Here is a 19,385-nt window from a genome sequence, read left to right on the forward strand (position 1 = left end):
GCCGCTTTGAGGTTTCACTGGGTTATTGCCTTAGCAGCAGCAGCCGCTGTCTCAGAGAACCTCTGGGGCTGTGAGCTGCCTCTGCTCAGCTTCATCCGTCAGGACTTCATCATTTTATGGCTTCCAGATGGTGGTTGAAATCTCTCAGGCCCATGATAGTCTTTTAACTGTGGTGGGTATGTATACTTTTTTTTTAATAACCGTAATAGGATCTTTCATGTGCCCTGACCACCATTTTGAAATGGTAACTTAGTTCGGGCTTCTGTAACGAAGTACCATAGACTGGGTGGCTTATAAACAACGGAAATTTATTCCTCACAGTTGGGAGGCTGGTTTATAGAAAGCTGTCTTCTCGTTGTGTCCTCACATGGTAGAAGGGGCAGGAGAGCTCTCCGGGGTCTCTTTTATAAGAGCGCTGATCCCATTCATGAAGGCTTCACCTTCGTGACTTAATCACCTCACCAGAGCCCCACCTCCTAAAGGCATCATATTAAGATTTCAACATGTGAATTGGGGGGAAAACAAACATTCAGTCCATAACAAATGAGAAGTCCTTTCATTTGTTGATTTGTCAGAAGCACATCTGAAGAATTAAGTCAGAAATGCATTTAGCCAGGAAAATGTTTAAATGAGGGCATGATGACTGCAGTGGGTATTGGGGTTTGGAAAAACTAACCCTCAAAATAACTTGGCTGGGAGGGATAAATTGGGAGATTGGAATTGACATACATACACTACTATATGTAAAATAGATAACTAATAAGGACCTACTGTATAGCACAGGGAACTCTATTCAATACTCTGTAATGACCTACATGGGAGAAGAATCTAAAAAAGAGTGGATATATTATATGTGTAACTGATTCACTTTGCTGTACAGCAGAAACTAACGCAGCATTGCAAATCAACTGTACTCCAATAAAAATTTTAAAAAAGTGACTTGGCTGTGAAGAAACAGTGAGCTGACATTATTATACAAAGACATGCTTTCCAGCTCTGGAGGCTACAGTCATTCCTCACAGAACACCCCAAGACACTCTTCTAGCTTTATTGCTAGAAGAAAAGATGTATCTTGTGAAACATGCAACTTAGTCATTAAAAAAATATATATATATATAGAAGTAGTGGTAGTTGTTCCTGATCTTTAATACAAGTATAAATGTGCATATGCTTACTTTTTAATTTCCTGTCTGCCCTTAGACATAGGAATTTTGGAAAGAATCTCCTGTTCCTTCGTTTCTATAACTTTTATTCCTTAGCAGATAGACCCTCATACTTCTCCCTGTTCTTGTAAGAAGCATCTCATATTCTCCCTTTCCATTTCCTTTGTGAAAAAAAGCTCCAAATTCTTATTGATCATCCCTTTCTCGTATTTGTCCCATAGTTCCTGAAAATGCCTAGTGGATACCATGAAGATGGGAAAAATCGGATATTAACTAATTAGTCCTTTAACTTCTCTCACACAAGGGGTATCCATTTGTATCTCAGAAGAAACTCTGAACTGATGTTTCCAGTCTTACCGTTCCCTCATTTTACTCGGAAAAAGCAGCTGTTTCCCTGTGACGAATCCCTGGAGATCTTCCCCAGAGGTCCCCAGAGTTAGGGCCAGTTGCTCCCATGTGATTGAACCTAACACAGAATCTTCTCACTCTATCCTGATCTCTGGTACAATACTGGAAGCCCCAAATCTTTCTTGAGAATTTGCAAAGTAGTACTGTTGCATATTAATGATCCTTTGTGTAACAGCTTAGACGTAATTGAGGATAGTAAAGATCCTTTGGTATCTGACCTCTGTATTCTGTAAGTTGTTTACCAGTTTAGAGCCTCTGGACTGTTCTAGATCAAAGAGCAGGCCCTGTGAGGCCATGCCCTAGAAACAGATGTGGAGAGTGCTGAAATGTCCTGAGCTCCGAGGATGCAAGCTCCCAGAACGCGCTTGTAATTTATTTCTGGTATTGGCCAGAACAAACATCATCAGCTTGTTCCACGTGCCCTTCTGTCCATATCCACTTGGAATGTGTTGAGTGCGGCTTGTCAGTAGTCTACTGAAAAATGATGGGCCTAAAAGGACACTATGACTGAGAATTTAGAGCACCGTCACACTGGTTCTGGGACCTGTCATATCAGTTGACTGCTACTGTTGGATGAGAGAAAAATCAGCAAGTTTTATCTTTTCCTCTGGAGGAAATACCTTGTATGGATGGTCCCAAAGAAATGAGACGACCACGGTGCAATGCTGGTGGCGTTAAGCACACTCACGTAACCCAGTGCTGGTTAACACGTAGAACATTTCTTCGCCTAGGTTTTCTCATGCCCCATCCAATCAGCCTCCACCCCCACTGGCAAACACTTTCTGATTTATATCACTGTTTTTTCCTGTTCTTGAACTTCATCTAAATGGGATCACAGAGCATGCACTTTTTCGTGTCTGGCTTCCTTCACACAAAAGTTTCATGTTGTTGTGTGTACCCTAGTTCATTCTTCCTTTATTGCTGGGTAGTGTTCTGTTGTACGAATGGACCCAATTCTTTGATCCATTCTCCTGGTGATGGACATTTGGATTGTTTTCACCTTTTTGGCTGTTATGAACATTAAGCCACTATGAACAAGTCCTCTCTCTCTCTCAGTCTCATTCCTTTTTGGATTTAGGCTTAGTTGATGGACCAGACAGTAGGTCTGTGTTTACCTTTATAAGAAACTTCCAAACAATTTTCCAAATAATTATACCATTTTATACTCCAGCCAGCAGTGGATGAGTGTTCCAGATGCTCCAATTCCTTCTTAACAATTGTTTATTGTCGCTTTTTCTCATTTTAGCCATTCTCCTGGATGGCAAGTGGTATCTCTTTGTGACTTTTCATGTGCATTTCCTTGATGACTAACATGTTCTTATTGGCCACTTGTATACCTTCATTCAATCTTTCACCCATTTTTATTTTTCTTGTGGCCATTTTAAAATTGGATGATGGGGACTTCCCTGGTGGCGCAGTGGTTAAGAATCCGCCTGCCAATGCAGGGGACACGGGTTCGAGCCCTGGTCGTGGAAGATCCCACATGCCACGGAGCAGCTAAGCCCGTGCACCACAACTACTGAGCCTGTGCTCTAGAGCCCACGTGCCACAACTACTGAAGCCCGCGCGCCTAGAGCCCTTGCTCCACAGCAAGAGAAGCCACCGCAGTGAGAAGCCCGTGCACTGCAATGAAGAGTAGCCCACGCGCAGCAACGAAGACCCAACACAGCCAATAAATAAATAAATAAATTTCTAAAAATTGGATGATGATGATGATGATGATGATTGCATGGCATGCGGGATCCTAGTTCCCCAACCAGGGAATCGAACTCGTGCCCCCTGCAGTGGGAGCTCAGAATCTTAACCACTGGACCCCCAGGGAAGTCCTTATTATTATTGATAGGAAGGAGGTTTTTTTCCTATGTATACTCTGAATAAAATTATTTTGTCAGAAACTTGTAATGCAGATATAGTCTCCCAGTCTGTATCATTTTCTTAAAAATGTCTTTTGATGAGCAGAAGGTTTTAATTTTGAAGTAACTTAATTAATCAAATTTCCTCATATATTATCAGTACTTTTTGTTTCCTAAGTAATCTGCCTCTTCAAGATTGTAAAGATATCCTTCTGTGTTTTCCTTTAGAAGCCTTATAGTTTTAGCTTTTATACTCTGGTCTATGATCCATCTCAGATTAATTTTTGTGTATTGGGTAAGGTAGAGGTTAAGGCTCATTCTTTTGCATATGTTTCTTCAGTTGTTCCAGCATGATTTGTTGACAAGACTTCCCTTTCCTCATTGAATTGCTTTGGCACCTGTATTGATAATTGGTTATCCATATATGTGTGAGTCTATTTCAAAGGAACCCTAAAGAATGTTTGTGCAGACCACATGTGGCATGCACTTAAGTCTATGAAGTAACAGTTCACACTGGTCAACCTTAATATAAGCCTCAAGTGACTGGCAGTCTTGAACTTACATCTCATGGAACATTTGCGTCAAAGGTTCAAATGTTCAAACAGAAACTTTGCAGGGGCCATTTCGGGGGCCATTTTTTGTTTGCTTTATAAAGCCAACCCAGCTGAGGCCTCTAGAAGTTCCAGCATTCCCACACTGAAGGTCAGGTTCTTATCTGCGCAGAAGTATACCATCAAATCTGTGCGATCCAACCTGAGCCTGCAGGCAGCTTCAAAGAGAACAAAATATTTGAACTTCAGTTTTCTTATTTGAAAACTTGGATATGCGTGGATTCAAAATGACTGTTTTTGGAACTCATTATAATTAAGTGTGGGTCAGACAAAAAAATAACGACTCTTAAAAAAATTTTCATTAACGTAAAGAAACTTGTGACGAAAAAATTGTTTTGCTGGTTTGTGCGTATTGTACACAAAAAATAGATCTGCTGACTTTAAATAAGTCTTGTCTACGAGTAGAATCTCTGCTTGGAAAGGTTTTCGTGAACAGTTTTATCTAGCGTTTTTACTTGAATATGGTTAAAAACCATCTTCTTTTCAGAGAGTCCTGGATTTGAAAACCGAAGGATGAATAGAGTAGGAAACACACCGCATTATTCCATTAGAGGGGTAGCATCAATGTTGCTTATCTCTTTTTGACACCCTGAATTTTCGAGTGTTAGAATTCGTGTTTTCATGGTATGGCAGCGCAGGAAAGTGGTTGAGCGCAGGACTCTGACGCTGGACGGCCTGGCTTGGAACACCAGCTCTGCGGGTCCCCATCGGCGAAGGAGTCAGCCCCTCTGTGCTTCTCCCTAAAACCGGCAGAATCAGAGCGCCCTCCTCAAGTTCAAGGAAGGCAGGAGGCTCAGAGCTGTGCCTGAGTCATAGTGAGCACCATGGGGACTGTTGGCCGGTAGTAATATTATATTACTTTTATAATAAAGGTGCACAAGAAAAGGAAATCTTTTTAAAAAGAAGAAACTAAAAAGCAAAAGTACATTACTTTCCTAGGGTCCAGATATCTCACTCTTTGTAGCACACTCCCCAGTCGATTGAACTGGTCAGGTTTTACTGTTCATTTCAGTTCTCCCCCGCAAAGGATGCTGAATTAAAGGTTTTTCTTTTGAGCTTCTTGGGAGGTGTATGCCCTGGAAATACAAGAGGTGCTTCATACTAATTACTAGAATTCCTTTTGTTGCTACAAAGAGACTTTACAGGGAAAGATATTCTTTGAGTCTGCATCTTCCTCTCCTCCTACTTGGCTCTGAGCTCAAGTAAAACACAACAGTTGCTCACTTGAAATACCACCTCCCCTAGCCTGTGTTTGGACTTGTACCGCTGTGCTCAGTTCCTGGCCCCTGTTTTTGCTTTCTCTAGCAATTTCCTGGCCAGAGCAAGAACTAGAGCCGAGTCTGGGAGAAGCGACTGTGACAGGACTGTTTTCCCACCCGTGCTTCCCCGCACGACTCTGGAAGGAGGGGCGTGTCCGACCCTCCCTGTAATCCGTGTGCCCATTTAGCAGGGTTGGAGATGCCCGAAAGCAAAATCCAGCTCAGACCAAACACGAAGGTTGCTAATGCGCTGTTAATGGTGTTGAAATATGACGTTTTGGTTACACATCCAAACCGAGTTTGACTGTAGACTGAAGCGTGAGCTTTCCACACATTGTCACAGGAAGGCCGTCATACGCCTTGGAAGCATCTGTCTTCGTTTTACTGTACGTGGTTAAGGCCTGAGGAAGACTGATGTTACTACAGTTGACTTACCCGACCCTACTGTACTGCAAGGTGGGCTTCTCACGAGGTCCACTCGGTGTTGTCGGGGTTTTGTTTATGTTCCCAGTGTTGTTTGGTAAATGCCGCAGAGGCGCAGAGCGGTGGCATGTGGCTGTCATGATGTGATGTCCGGAGGTCACTTTCTGCTGAGCGTGGCTGCTCCCTGCCGCCCCAGGTCCCTGTCATCTCTCGGCAGCCCTCTCCCTGGAGCTCGTTCTCATTCCTCGGTCTCTGTAGCTCTCCCAGCCTCCCGGGCATAGAGAAAACAGACACCAGAAGGTGAGCTCACTCAGGTTCTGGCCCCCGTCGACACTTCCTCTGCACCCGCCTTGCTTTCCCTGCCTCCTGCTCCACTGGAAGGGGAGCCCTTCCCCGTGTCCACGCTCTGGACCTTATCCCCTCTCACCTCCTCAGAGACTTTCTCTCTCTGACCTTTACTTGCCAGCCACCACTGACTTTCTCTCATGAGGGAGTAGACCTACTCAAGGCTTACCAATTGAAAACAAAACCACCGGCCTTCACATTGCCTTCCCTTGCGCTTGCTTCTCCGTTCACTTCCCCTGCCGGGGCCGAATTTCTTGGAGGAATTGTGTGAATTTGCTTCCTTCATTTCCTCACCCTGCCGCCTCCTCGGGCTCCTCCAGTCTGGCTTCTGCACCTGTGACAAAGTTGATATTGCTCTGGCCAAAGCTGATGGTTGTCTACCTATCCTTCTGTTGCCGCATTCGCCAGATATATTTAGCATTGTATCTTCCGTGACCTGTTTGATGTCCTCTCCTCTCTGGCTTGCCCTGCCCCTCTGCCTTTTTCTCCTCCTTGCCCTCTGCAGGTTCTTTCTATCCACCTCTGAGCGCCAGGCTTTGTATTCAGATGCCAACTGGACATTCCCACTTGATATCTTGCTAGCGCCTCATAGCCAACAGATTCCAAACTGATCCCAGTTACCCAAGCTTGAAACCTGTGATTTACTGCGCCTTTTCTTTCCTCATCTTCCAAATCCACAAAGAAACAAAATCTGGTCAAAATTCCACATCTCAGCCATTCTCAAATCCATCTACTCTGTCTCCAGTGTGTCCTTCTTGGTTACCATCACCTTTGACCTAAATTATTGCATTTTAGCATCCCTCTCCCTGCTTATTGATGTTCTTCCCCAATCCATTCTCCCGACTGCATTCAGAGTGATGCTTCTGAAAAGCAGCCTCATCGTGTCACTTCTCTTCTTAACTGTCACCCGATTCTGTGATATCCTGAACCCAACTTGATCGGGGCCCTATAAAGTATGTGTCCTCGTAAACAAATCATCAAACACTAGGATTCACAGGGGGACGCAGAGGAGATTTACTTCCCCCTCCACATAGCAGAACCTAATGAAAATCCCGACTGGACATCACTCACCGCTGCCCTCCAAGGTTCCTGATCGTGGGCTTCATGTTCCTCCCACCCTCCCCCACTCACCTGGTCATGCCTCCCAGCCCCATCCGCTCCTACCTGTCGTATTCCTACTCCATTTACCACCCCCATATTCAGAGAGCTCAGCTCTTTGCTGAATGTTCTGATCCTCGAGTTTCATCCCTGTCTTATCTTAGTTTGGGTTCCCCTCAGGGCAGATTCTGAAAAGGATACAGTCTGGTCTGACCCCACTATGTAAGAACTGGGTGACTTCTCTGTGCCTCAATTTTCTCATCTTTAAAATTCCACTTTATAAGATTTAATTTCCACTTTATAGTGAAAATTAATTTGTGCATGGAGAGTGCTTTTAAAAGTCTATCTGAAGTGAGAGAGTGGCATGGACGTATATACACTACCAAACGTAAAATAGATAGCTAGTGGGAAGCAGCCGCATAGCACAGGGAGATCAGCTTGGTGCTTTGTGACCACCTAGAGGGGTGGGATAGGGAGGGTGGGAGGGAGGGAGACACAAGAGGGAAGAGATATGGGAACATATGTATATGTATAACTGATTCACTTTGTTATACAGCAGAAACTAACACACCATTGTAAAGCAATTATACTCCAATAAAGATGTTAAAAAAAAAACCCAAAAACTCTATCTGACCCATAATAGTAGTCAATCAAGGTTGCAACAATGATAATAATGATTACTACTGTTATTAACAATGTCACTTCATACAGGTTTCCATTCTCAACCTACCTAGACCAGATGGGAGCCCCCTCTTAGGTGTACCAATAGCATCCTATGCCTCTTTTAAATCATAATTGCTAGCTTGGTGAAGGAAGGATGATGGCACCCTGTTCACCATTCAGCGCTTAGCCCAGTGCCTGGTATTATAGTGTACGGTATGTACTGTGTGCTCAATAAATACTTGCTGAATGGAATTAAACAAATGACTTGTAAAAAGAGTATTCCAAATATTCTATACCTCTTACCTTTAATAAGCTGCCTTTAAAATACAAAGCATGCCTGTTAAAAAATACAACATGACAAAGAAAACATAACTCTGCTCCAGGGGTTTGTCTTTAAATCCAGCATCACCGAGTGAGCCCGGGCAAGCTCTCCGGGTGTCGGTGTCTCTGGAGCAGCTCTGCCTGAGAGCCTTTGTCCAGTTCCAGACTTCTTCAATCCTCTGATAACAGGGCGCAGTAAGGATAGAATACGTTTTTAGGACACTCAGGGTTTCCCTCATAGTTACGTTTTTTCCTGTTAGCTGGTGGGAAAATGTCATCTTGTTTCTTGGGCTTGCAGGTTCTTTCCTAGTCCTGGGGAATTTTTCAAGCTGGCTATAATGAGAGGGTCTCAGAGAACCACAGAGAGGTCTGATATGTTCTTTTCAAGTTAAACATAATGCCCCTTCTGATTTTCACTTCTGATCGTCTCTGTTTCTGAGCTGACTTCTGTAATTGTATTTAAAGATGTATCAGAAATAAGGTCTATTTTATTTTGACGCCTGCACCCTTGACATCCTTTAAACTGTGTTTCCTGCCAAGTCAAAAGCCTTCTTCAGAACTACTAACTCTAATGACTTCTTTCTTTCTTTATTCTTTTCTCTCTTTCTTTTTTCCTTTAATGGTATGTGTACACACACACACACACACACACACACACACACACACACATATATTATTAAATTGTGGTAGAATACATACAATGTAAAATTTACGATCTTAACCATTTTTAAGTGTAATGGCATTAAGTACATTCACATTATTGAACAGCCATCACCATCCTCTATCTCCAGAACCCTGTCGTCTTGCAAAACTGAAACTACATTCCCATGAAACACCAACTCACCATTCTCCCTTCTCCTCAGCCCCTGGCAAGCATAGTTCTTTCTGTCTCTGTGAATTAGACTACTCCAGGAACCTCATATAAGTCGACTCAGACAGTATTTGTCTTTTTGGGACTGGCTTATTTCACTTAGCATGATATCCTTAAGGTTCAACCATGTTGTACCATGTATCAGAATTTCCTTCCTTTTTAAGGCTGAGTAACATTCTGTTGCTCGTATAGACCGCATTTTTGTTTATCCATTCATTGGATGTTTGGGTTGCTTTCACCTTCTGGCTATTGTGAATAATGCTGCTATGAACATAGGTGTACAAATAATTCTTTGAGACCCTTCTTTTAATTATTTTGGATCTAATGATTTCTTGAATCTTCTTTCTTGATGCTTCTGTTGTTTTCACGAACTCTTGCCTTCCTCTTTTGGCCATTTACCACCCCTCGCCCATCAATCTGCTCTGCCATTTTGCTAATAACGAACGTCCTACTGTCAAGATTCTCATGCTTCAGTGTGGCCCTCACAGAGCTGCTGCTATGTGGAGAAAACAGTTTGGCAACTAAGAAATATTATTCGTTCCCACCTCCTGGACACCCACCAATTCCTGCTATTTTCTGAAGACATACCAGTGGTTCCTAAATTTTTTTAAAAAGACACCTTACTGACAGGGCAGATTTTTGTGGCTATTGACCTTCTATATTTTGAAATTTAACTGTTAATAGTAGCATCTTCTTGATGTATCAGTCCTATAGTTGTGATATTGATATCTATCTGTTTTTCCTCATGAAAACAATATACGACAATCATAGAAAACCTGTATAGAAAAACTGTTACACACAATAGCACTGTCAAAAAGCAGCCACTGTTAGCATCTTGATGCATATTCTTCTGGTCTTTTTAATGTGAATTTTTATCTATTTAAGATCATATTGTCTTGTACTTCTTTTTTGCACTTAAAGTGTAAGCATTCTCATGTTAGGTCTTTGTAAATAGTTTAATTATTTTATATGACTGAGAGATATTTACAGGGTGTTCATTAGGTTAAATAACATTTTTCTAATTATAAAAATAATGTTTCTCATACGAAATGTCAGATATCTCAGTTTTGCAAAGAAGTAATGAAAATCTAAGTTCTCTGCCCACCCTCTCTCAAGCTTTTTAAATGTATCCTTTTCCAGTCTCTCTTTGAGATTAGCTTCTCTACACCCCCGCGCCCCCCACCGTTTGTCTGTCCCTCTCTCCAATGATATCATATTTATGTACAATTTTATATCCAGCATGTTTACCTAACATTATATTTTGTGATTTCCAATGTCGTTAAGTATTCTCCAAAAACCATGATTTAAACATATGAATTTGCTGATTTATTTAGTCACATGCTTTCCTCCAATTTTGATGTTTATGTTGTTTCCCGTTTTATGTTATTGTAAGTTATTGTATGTGTGTCCTTGTATAGTTATCTTCCTGTGTATCTGTGATTGTTTCTTCAGGAGATATTTATAGACATGTTAATCAGTCACAACAGTTTGAGGGTTTGTAAAAAGATATTGCTGATTTCCTGAAATGATCGTCTCACCTCACCTGCTTTGCTCTTTTTGTTGTGCATTTTTGTGAATCTGATGGATGAAAAAAATCTTGGTGTTTGCTAGTGAAATTCCATACTTTTTCATGTTGACATTTTATATTTTGGGGTGAATTGTTTGTTAATATCTTTTACCTTTTACCTTTATAATAATATAAAATATATTATCCTCTTGCAAGTATTTTATTTTTTGTTTACCTTACAGTTTTGTCTGCTGGTTTTGAAGCTACAGATTTTCATATTTTAATGTTGTCAGATTGAGTTGATTATCTTGCCTTTTGTTGCTTTTTCTCCATTGCTTTTGTAAAGCTAAGACTTTTTTTCCTATCTCAAATTCAGAAATATATTCTTCTAATTGTTTCTTTTTCTCCGCTTTTACATTTAACTCTTTAATCTCCACAAAATTAATTCTGATGAAGGTTATAAAGTGGGAGCTAATTTTATTTTTTCAAGAATATTATCTTGTTCTCATGTTTGTCCAAAATCCCAGTAAAATTGTGATGTGAACCAAAACAAGTGCTTTTTCTTATTTTAGTGCCTTGATTTTCCCACTGAGAAAAATGAGGAGGCTGCGATATACCTGTGGACAGGATCAGTAGCTTCACTTCTCAGCTCAGAACTTGCCATGTCTCTTTCCGGCTCGGGAAGTATGATGCTCCGCACAGGTTGGTGGGGGACAGAGACAGCAGCGGTAATAAGGGATGGGGGCCCATGAGCTAGGGACTAAGTAGCCCAGAGTGAGCCTCTCGAAGTCTTGACCCCATTTCAGTTTCCCTGGACTAAGATAAGCTACCAGGGCTCGGCTCATTGGAGGCTGACTTGAACCTCAGGTTATAGCTATAAGGCGGCACGTGGTGAAAAAAGAGTCCTAGCCTAGGAAAGTCAGAGAGCTTGGGTCCAGTTTCAGCTGTCAGTCAACTATCTGTATAACATAGGAAAGTCTCTTAATTTCTCTAATTTCCTGATTTATAGAATAAGTCTGAGTTTTAGTCTCAATAAGTTATGGTCTAGGCAAGTGGCAGAGCTAGGTTGTGCTATAACTTTTTTGGGGAACATTTCTTGGTAACTAGTTCATCTTTCCTTATTAATCCAGTCAGCCAGTATGATACCAAGTTTAGGAAGAATATCACAGTATCACGTAATACTCCACCTTGGGGCGTTTCTGCTTCTTACCATTCCGGACCGTTCCTAGTCTATTTCAAGCTTCCCTTCTGAGAGTCTTCTGTCTTCCCTAATAATTTCTTCTCCAGCTGCCTCTTGTGTTTAAGAATTTAAAAAGATGAGCCTAGTAATCAGGAAACACTCAGAACTGATGTTTGTCACCGACCTTGCCCTGCCACTTGCCTGGGGTATGAATTTTTTTAAAAAGCTGAAATAAAGATATGAAAAGCATTTTGAAAAATGTGAAGCATTAGGTGATAAAAGTAATAGTTATGAGGTACAAATACCTGCTGTCAACCATGTTAATTGTTTTTATTGGTATTTATAAATTATTATTTATTAACAAATTAATAACAGAAATTGCGTTGAAAAACAAAACAGTCACAGGCCAAACCTTTTGAATTTCAAATATGTTTATGTTAACATACTCTGTTTTAGACAACCAGCACAGAGACTATGGTCAAGTAGTTTTTATATGATGAAGTCATGTATCAGTCAATCCATTACACTTTTTAAGGTGTTTTAATGTTTATCTCCCACTTTTTGGTTTCCAGAGTGAAATAACCTCAGATGAAAATTTCTATGGTGTTGATGTTTTCCTCTTGAGAATGTGTTTGTAATAAAATACAGTAACCACTTGAAATCTATAAAACTTGTGTGAAGTCTGGATAAACCTAAACAGTTTTTTCTTTGTGCTCCAGGAGCACACAGCACTATATATTAAATAAAGCACAAATATCTATACATAGCTGCAACTATGTTTCGTTTCATTACAATTATGTCTTGCCTGATCTTCAAATAACATGAAAAATCATCTTTAAAATAAACCTTGAATGGTTATGATCCTCATAGAAACAGTTTCTTTATTAATTAAACTTTTTTTTTTCATAGTGCATTGCTTAGATCTCGTAATATTTTTTAAAACATCCTGAGGGTTTATTTTCAAGGCTTCCAAATGAATTTTTATTTCTTAAAAGCCGTAATATATTCATGGCTCAGTGAATCCCAAAGACAGTATTTTTAAACTCCTGTTAAGTTTATTTTTCTTAGCATGCTAGTCTACTGCATAATTTTCTTTGCTCTATGGGTCACGTGATTCCTCCCGTCCATAACACACGCACTTAAAAATTTCACTTCCTGATTGAGCCATCAAGATTATGTAAAATGTAAATCAGTCTAAATACCTAAGAGCAGGAATTTTAAGGGAAAAATGCTGTTTTCTTTTTCTGTTTCATTATTGATGCCTAGAAAATCAGAGTGTGTGTTTACCTATTTGTATTTGGAAACTAGAGACTGTTAGGGTGGTTTTTTTGTTTTTGTTTTTGTTTTTTCTTTTGTCCCTTCCCTTTCAGATTGCATCAGAGTTTGCTTTCATTATAAAAATAAAGTACCAAGTAGATAGAACGTAGGAGTGGTGTAGTTGCAGGACTGAAATCAAAATGGTTCCGATTACTGAGAGAGCTGTTCATTTACTTATTCTTTTCATGATCTGAATGGAGAGTGCAGCATCTCTCAAAAGGTAACGATTTGATATTTCAGAGTTGTAAATGGCCATTTAACCTTTCTGCTGCCTGATATAAATGAAAGTAATTTCTATCAGGCTGGATGACACTTGGTTTATCATGAATCTAAAAACCCCTCACATTTTCTCAAAGCAATTTTGAAGTTGTCATAGTAACAGCATGATATTTGGAGGGTCTTTTTAGTAGTTCTTTAGCTAGAGTTAATTAATTTTATTAACCCTGGACGTTTTTCTTTTTATTCTTCTCTGACAAACAGGGGCCATAATTGCTCAAGTATGTATTTGGTGTTTTTTATTTCTTGGTGACTATAGTTTGAGGGCTTGCTGTTTTGCAGATTGTTTCAGGAAAGGAACGGGAATGTTAGCAGTTGATTTCAGATAGTTTAAACTTGGGTTTTTAAATACTTCTCTGTAAAATTGCACTATCATCGTAGGACCAGAATTTAGTTTTATTTAAAGAGATGGATTATGGGAGATGTTCACTCAAATTTTACTGTGACTTACACAATTAAATTGTGTTGCAACTATCCTCTTTTTTTTTTTTTTAGTTCTGCTAGATCCAGAGTAAGAATTGAAGAACACAGAAGGGAAATGTCAGACTTACAGGAGAAAATAATTTCTTTAAAAATGTAACAGTCAGATACAATACCAAAATCGTGTTCCACAAAAGAAAAAGAAATGGATAAATCTGACTTTATCAGAATTGAAAATGCAACAACGGTGCTCTTTGAAACTCTAAAATACGCTAAAATAAATTATCCTCTAGGAAAGTTTGTGGGAATTTTTTTATTGGAAAAAAGTAGGTCAGGATCTTCTGTTAGTAAAGCTCTGTGGCAGAAATTCTTGCCAATATGGCGATCGGTGAGGAAAGAAGCCCCTCTCCTGGGCAAGGAGAGGGTCAGAAGAAAGAATGGTCTGTACCAGGTCTGGATGCTGGGACTTGAAAAGTATCAGATGTTGGATGCTTTTGTTTTCTTGTAAAAGTGATCAGAGAGATGTGACACTTACAAAAGGTATCATGTGAGTTCTGTGGGCTTAATGCTAATGCCAGTATCCCTAGTGTTGTGTGGAGTATTTGTTCAACCAGAGGTGGTTCAAGACAGTCAGGGTAGCAGCATGTGCAGCCAACAGCAGTAAAGGTGCTAATACATGTCCAGTGATGTCAGGAGTTACGAGACAGCAGTTTCAAAACACTGCAGTAAACAAGGTCATAGTGTCCCGTTTTGCTGGAAGAAGGTTTGTTTTTATGAGCTGGACAGTACATGGATGAAGTAATTTTTCAAAACAAACATCAAATTTATATGTTGGGTTTTTCTTCCTACTTTTTGGATTTTAAAAAAAAATTAACCAGATGAGATTTAGTAAGGGTTACATTTTTAAGCAGAATTATACTTTTTTCCTGTTTTGTTTTGTTTTTTTAATTGATTCTCTGTAGTTTCCACAGAGGAAATGAAAATACTTCTGATCTAGGATTCTTAAATGCAGTTTTAGAGAGCAAGGTATGACCCAGCACACGGCAAATGCCAATCACCATCACCAGTAAAACACTCCTTCTAATTTTGTACCTTTCGCACTTATTTAGACAGGCATCTACGTGCGAGAAAGTTAATGGCGCAGAATGCTGCTGACTGCATGGTTCTCGTCTTAATACATTTTCCAACCTTGAACCTGAGAATGCCAGAGGCTCAAGTCTCTGAACGCTCGTCTGAGCCGTTATCTGCTGGTGGCCTGGTTCCTGACCTAACAAGTGGGTGTCCCAGGCGTGCGTGTGGTAATAGCAGCAGTGGTGCCACGTGGCGCCCAGAGGTCGCCTTGGTCTGCCCTGGAGATTCCTGGTCCTTGGTGAAGCTTCTGAGTTGAACTGTGAACTTGGGGCATCCTGAGAAGCGCAGGCATTTTGGAGTTCCACAGCAAACCTGGATGTTAAGTGTAAACACAGCTTATAAAGTGAAAGCAGGGGCCTTGAGGAAGGGAACCCTCATCTCCATCCGGACCTGCTTACTGTGCTGGAAAACAAAGTAAGTTTTGTTTGTTTTTAGTCAGTCTCTCCTACATGTTTTTCTTGCTAACATTATTAAACACTCAGTATCTGGCAAATGCCAAGTTTTTTTTTTTTTTTCCTTTTCATCGGGAAGTAGGAGATGAAGTTTGTTAAATAGCTGATTGCTTCTTTTATCTTTTCTGTCTCTCTTCCTGTATCTAGCTGCTGGCTGGCTTGTTAAGAGGTAAAAAGAAACTGAAATTTATCATCAGTGAGAAAACAAAAAGTTCTCTTTTTTTCTCTTTTTAAATGGTTCAAGAACTTTGCCATTAATTAAATGACGGTGGGTGACACAGACAAGGCTTTTTATGAGCTGCAGCCAGGAGCATATCTAGCAAAACAGCCCCAGTTCACTGCCCTTATTTCCATTGGGAAGCAGGAAGGGTGCGTGTACAAGACAGGTATGAGGACGGGGGTGTCTGCACGTGGGAACTGCAGACACTAGGTGGGAATGGCTGTTGGATAAAAGGCTGTAATTTTAAAGCCTGTCAGGAAATGGAAAGGACCTGAAGAATACAAGTTATTTAATGATGTTGGGAAAATAAATTAATATAAAAATGGGATAAAATGTCTAAAGTCCTAACCGAATTTTTCCTTCATGTTAGAAAGTTTCGTGCCTTGTAGATTTATAGAAAATATGTTTAATAACTTTAAAAAATAATAATTAAGAGGCTTCATCTCCTACACAGAAGATTCTGTGACATCAGCCTGATTCTGACACTTGGCCCATCTTACATTTTTGTTTGTTTGTTTTTTATGCTAATCCTGTCTCCAAAGATGTTACATGGCTTGATAAATTTTTAATACAAAGTTCTGTGGTTTTGAAAATGCAAAACGAATAGAAATGCAGAGTGGTTTGTGATTTGTAATTAAAATTATCCTTATAAAATGGACTGCTTTTACCGGAGAATTTTCTTGACTTCTCTGAACTTAAACAGTGACACTTTGAAGGTAGAAGGGGGCAGCATGTCTGTACTGTAGCGTTGGAAAGCAGAAGTCAGGGGTCTTAGCTTCTGACTCTAGTGTGGAATACAGTGTGAATTTGAGTTCAGGCTTCTGTGCCGTGGGAGTTCCCATTTTATCTCAAAGTGGTGATGGTAGGACTTGAGGTGTCTGTATTTCATTTGAAACACTCCAGGCTCCCTGTATGAATGTCTGTGAATTATTAATTCAGCAAACATCTTTAAGTACCTTCTTTCTGAAGGTACTCTCAGTATTGTGCTCAGAGCTAGTTTTTCATAATTAAATTTACAGAGATTTGGTTTATAAATCAAAGATTGAGAACAGTTTGAAACAAGGGTGAATGAGCAGAGCATTACCATCGAAACGGTTTGTTAAAGATGGTGCCAAGTGAGCAGGGCTGTCCCCTCTGAGCTGCCCCTCCTAATTAAAGGGGAAGGTGGCTGCCATCTGTCTTCTTTCATTCAAGGCAGTAGGGGGTCTGGGGTGGAAGGAAGCAACCCCCCCTCTTATTTTTCTCCCACTCTTTTTTATAGTCGGCTTTCTCCCTAGTCAGTGACCCAGAAGGTCATTGATGATCTGTCTATCTCAGAATGAATAGTAACATAAGCATGCAAGGCACTTGCAAAAAAAAAAAAAAGTTTATAACATGAATTTATCCATTTAGAATTCTGCTTGAATTCTGTCTGAGAGTATCGTAATCCCTTTGTTGGTGTCATTGCCCCTTTTGTTGCTGAGGGCACTACTGGCAGAAAAAGTGGGGGGTTCTACTTTTACTGATTTTGTTTTTTCATGAAAAATTGTTTACACTCCACCGGGCATAATGTAGAAGATGGCAGCACGTAGCTGTCCAGTGAGGATGTACAGGAATATTATTCTTATCAAAACCAAGGACACCTGTTAATTATTATTATATATATATATACCTATATATATATAATCTCAAGGGAGATTGTGGACAAAGAGGTTAACAGGTCTCCGAGATACTCAGTGGTCTACTGGTCTACTGCAGCTTTTTTGGTCCAGTCATTGAAATAACTTGCATTGATTATCCTTCAGTTAAGCAATAAGCCTTTTAAACCTTTTCTCATGAGAATAGGTTATTGGAGAGTTTAGTTGTAGTTTGGGGTCATGGCTTTAACTGCTTTTGAAGCATAGAGTATTCTAGCAAAATGATTGAGCTTTCTTGCCTCGGTTTCCACACCTTTAAATGGAAGAAATATGTGCTGCTTTTAAAAATATTAAAGAGAATATGAAATAATACTTTGTCTTTGATAGAAAATTTATTATAACCGAAAAGTTCTAAACTCTTTGGTTATTTTTGTTCTCAGTTTTCATGTACAAAACCCAGCAACGTGCCAGCAGTTATCTAAAAAGATTTGGTCCTTAACACACTGTTAAGCCTCCCCGAGCAGTGGATAATGGACTCTGCAGACTATGCTGATTCTTGGAACTCTCTGTGACGTGGAAATGTGCTTCTTAAACCCATAGCAGTATGTTTGGAAAGCCCAAATGTCAGAGTCATGGTCTGTAATTTTATTTAGAGTATTTTTTCAAATTTGTCATCAACCTGTAATGAGGTTTCTTGGAAACTAAGATGTGCTTATGTTGTTGAACGTTGGAGAGCAGTCTGTAGATTCTGGAGACACTGACGACAGTTTGGATTGGATGATACCTGAAAAGTAGCTCATTTCCTAATCACTGAAGGGTACACGGTGCTGAGCGGGCGGGTCTTTTTGGCTTTTTCATGTAATTTGGACGTTGAACTAGATGCTTCCCTCACTATCTTTTTAAAGTTGTGATTTACACTAATTTGTTTTTACCCATCAGTATATATTTCAGGGCAACTAAATAAACTAATTAAATGAAGCACGTGTATAAGGTGTGACTCTAAAGTAATGCAATTAACATTTTAACTCACAGAGCAAAAGACACATAGACGTGCAAATGGATGTTGCCTCCTTAAAGTACTGTGTTAGCTGGGAAGAATTTCAACTTCTCCTACAGCGATGCCATCTTTGCCAAGGACACATCCAAAACTTTTTTTCGCCATTGCCTTAAAAACCTCCCATCCTTTTTTATTATCCAGTGATGGGAATTCTCTGGCCTTGGAGGGTAGGAAGGAGCCAGTAGTTAGGTCTGATGAAAAGGTTTATGATCCATTAACTGATTTGAGTCATTGATTCATGTAAACATTTACTGAGCCACCGACTACATTCCAGCAGTCAGCACTGCAGATTCAGAAACTGGCATGTCAGGGGCCTGCCTCCAGGAGGACAGTTGAGTGGGATAAATGACATATATAAAGAGGTAACATCACAGATTGACAAGTACTATAACAGAGATACACGTGGTGCATGGTGTTGTTGCCAGAGCCCGGTGGGGTTGGAGGGGGGCAGTTAAAACTTGATGGGGGGCTTCCCTGGTGGTGCAGTGGTTGAGAGTCCGCCTGCCGATGCAGGGGACTCGGATTCGTGCCCCGGAGTGGCTGGGCCCGTGAGCCATGGCCGCTGAGCCTGCGCATCCGGAGCCTTTGCTCAGCAACGGGGGAGGCCACAACAGTGAGGGGCCCGCATACCGCCAAAAAAAAAAAAAAAAAAAAAAAAAAACTTGATGGAAAAATGAGGATTGTTGTGTACGTGACTTATAAAGTGGCTTACATAATAGAATTTTGGAAATGAAAGCCCTGAAAAAGACCTTCTACTTTAAGGATAAGGAGATGGGAATTTTATTTCTGAAATTCTTTAATTCTCAGCTAGTTGAAAGCCTTATGAGAAAAGGTGTTCATTCTGTAATAGACATCTTTTTTAAAAAAAAAAAAAACAAAGAAGTTATGGCTATATAAAAGGTGAGGTCTGAAAAAGATTTTGGACATTGTTAGAATAACTCTGTGTTCTCCAAAGGAGACTATTTTTGAGGAATGATTCTTACTTACATGTTAAAATTGAGTACTTTTGGGCTTCCCTGGTGGCGCAGTTGTTGAGAGTCCGCCTGCCGATGCAGGGGACGTGGGTTCGTGCCCTGGTCCGGGAAGATCCCACATGCCGCGGAGCGGCTGGGCCCGCGAGCCGTGGCCGCTGAGCCTGCGCGTCCGGAGCCTGTGCTCCGCAACGGGAGAGGCCACAACAGTGAGAGGCCCGCG

At 40.4% G+C, this 19,385-nt stretch overlaps 1 long non-coding RNA gene across 2 annotated transcripts in view; it reads left to right on the top strand.

The window, feature by feature from the left end:
• The window catches only part of LOC132524558 (uncharacterized), a 143,145-nt gene extending 128,078 nt beyond the window's left edge, over positions 1 to 15,067 (top strand). For both annotated transcript variants that reach the window (XR_009541915.1, XR_009541916.1), the window contains 2 exons: positions 11,095 to 11,224; positions 14,825 to 15,067. This is a non-coding gene — a long non-coding RNA (uncharacterized LOC132524558). The remainder of the gene's footprint in view (positions 1 to 11,094; positions 11,225 to 14,824) is intronic.
• The last annotated feature ends 4,318 nt before the right edge of the window (positions 15,068 to 19,385 follow it).

The sequence above is a fragment of the Lagenorhynchus albirostris genome, chromosome 8 (genome assembly GCF_949774975.1).
Source record: "Lagenorhynchus albirostris chromosome 8, mLagAlb1.1, whole genome shotgun sequence".
NCBI classification, from domain to species: Eukaryota; Metazoa; Chordata; class Mammalia; order Artiodactyla; family Delphinidae; genus Lagenorhynchus; species Lagenorhynchus albirostris.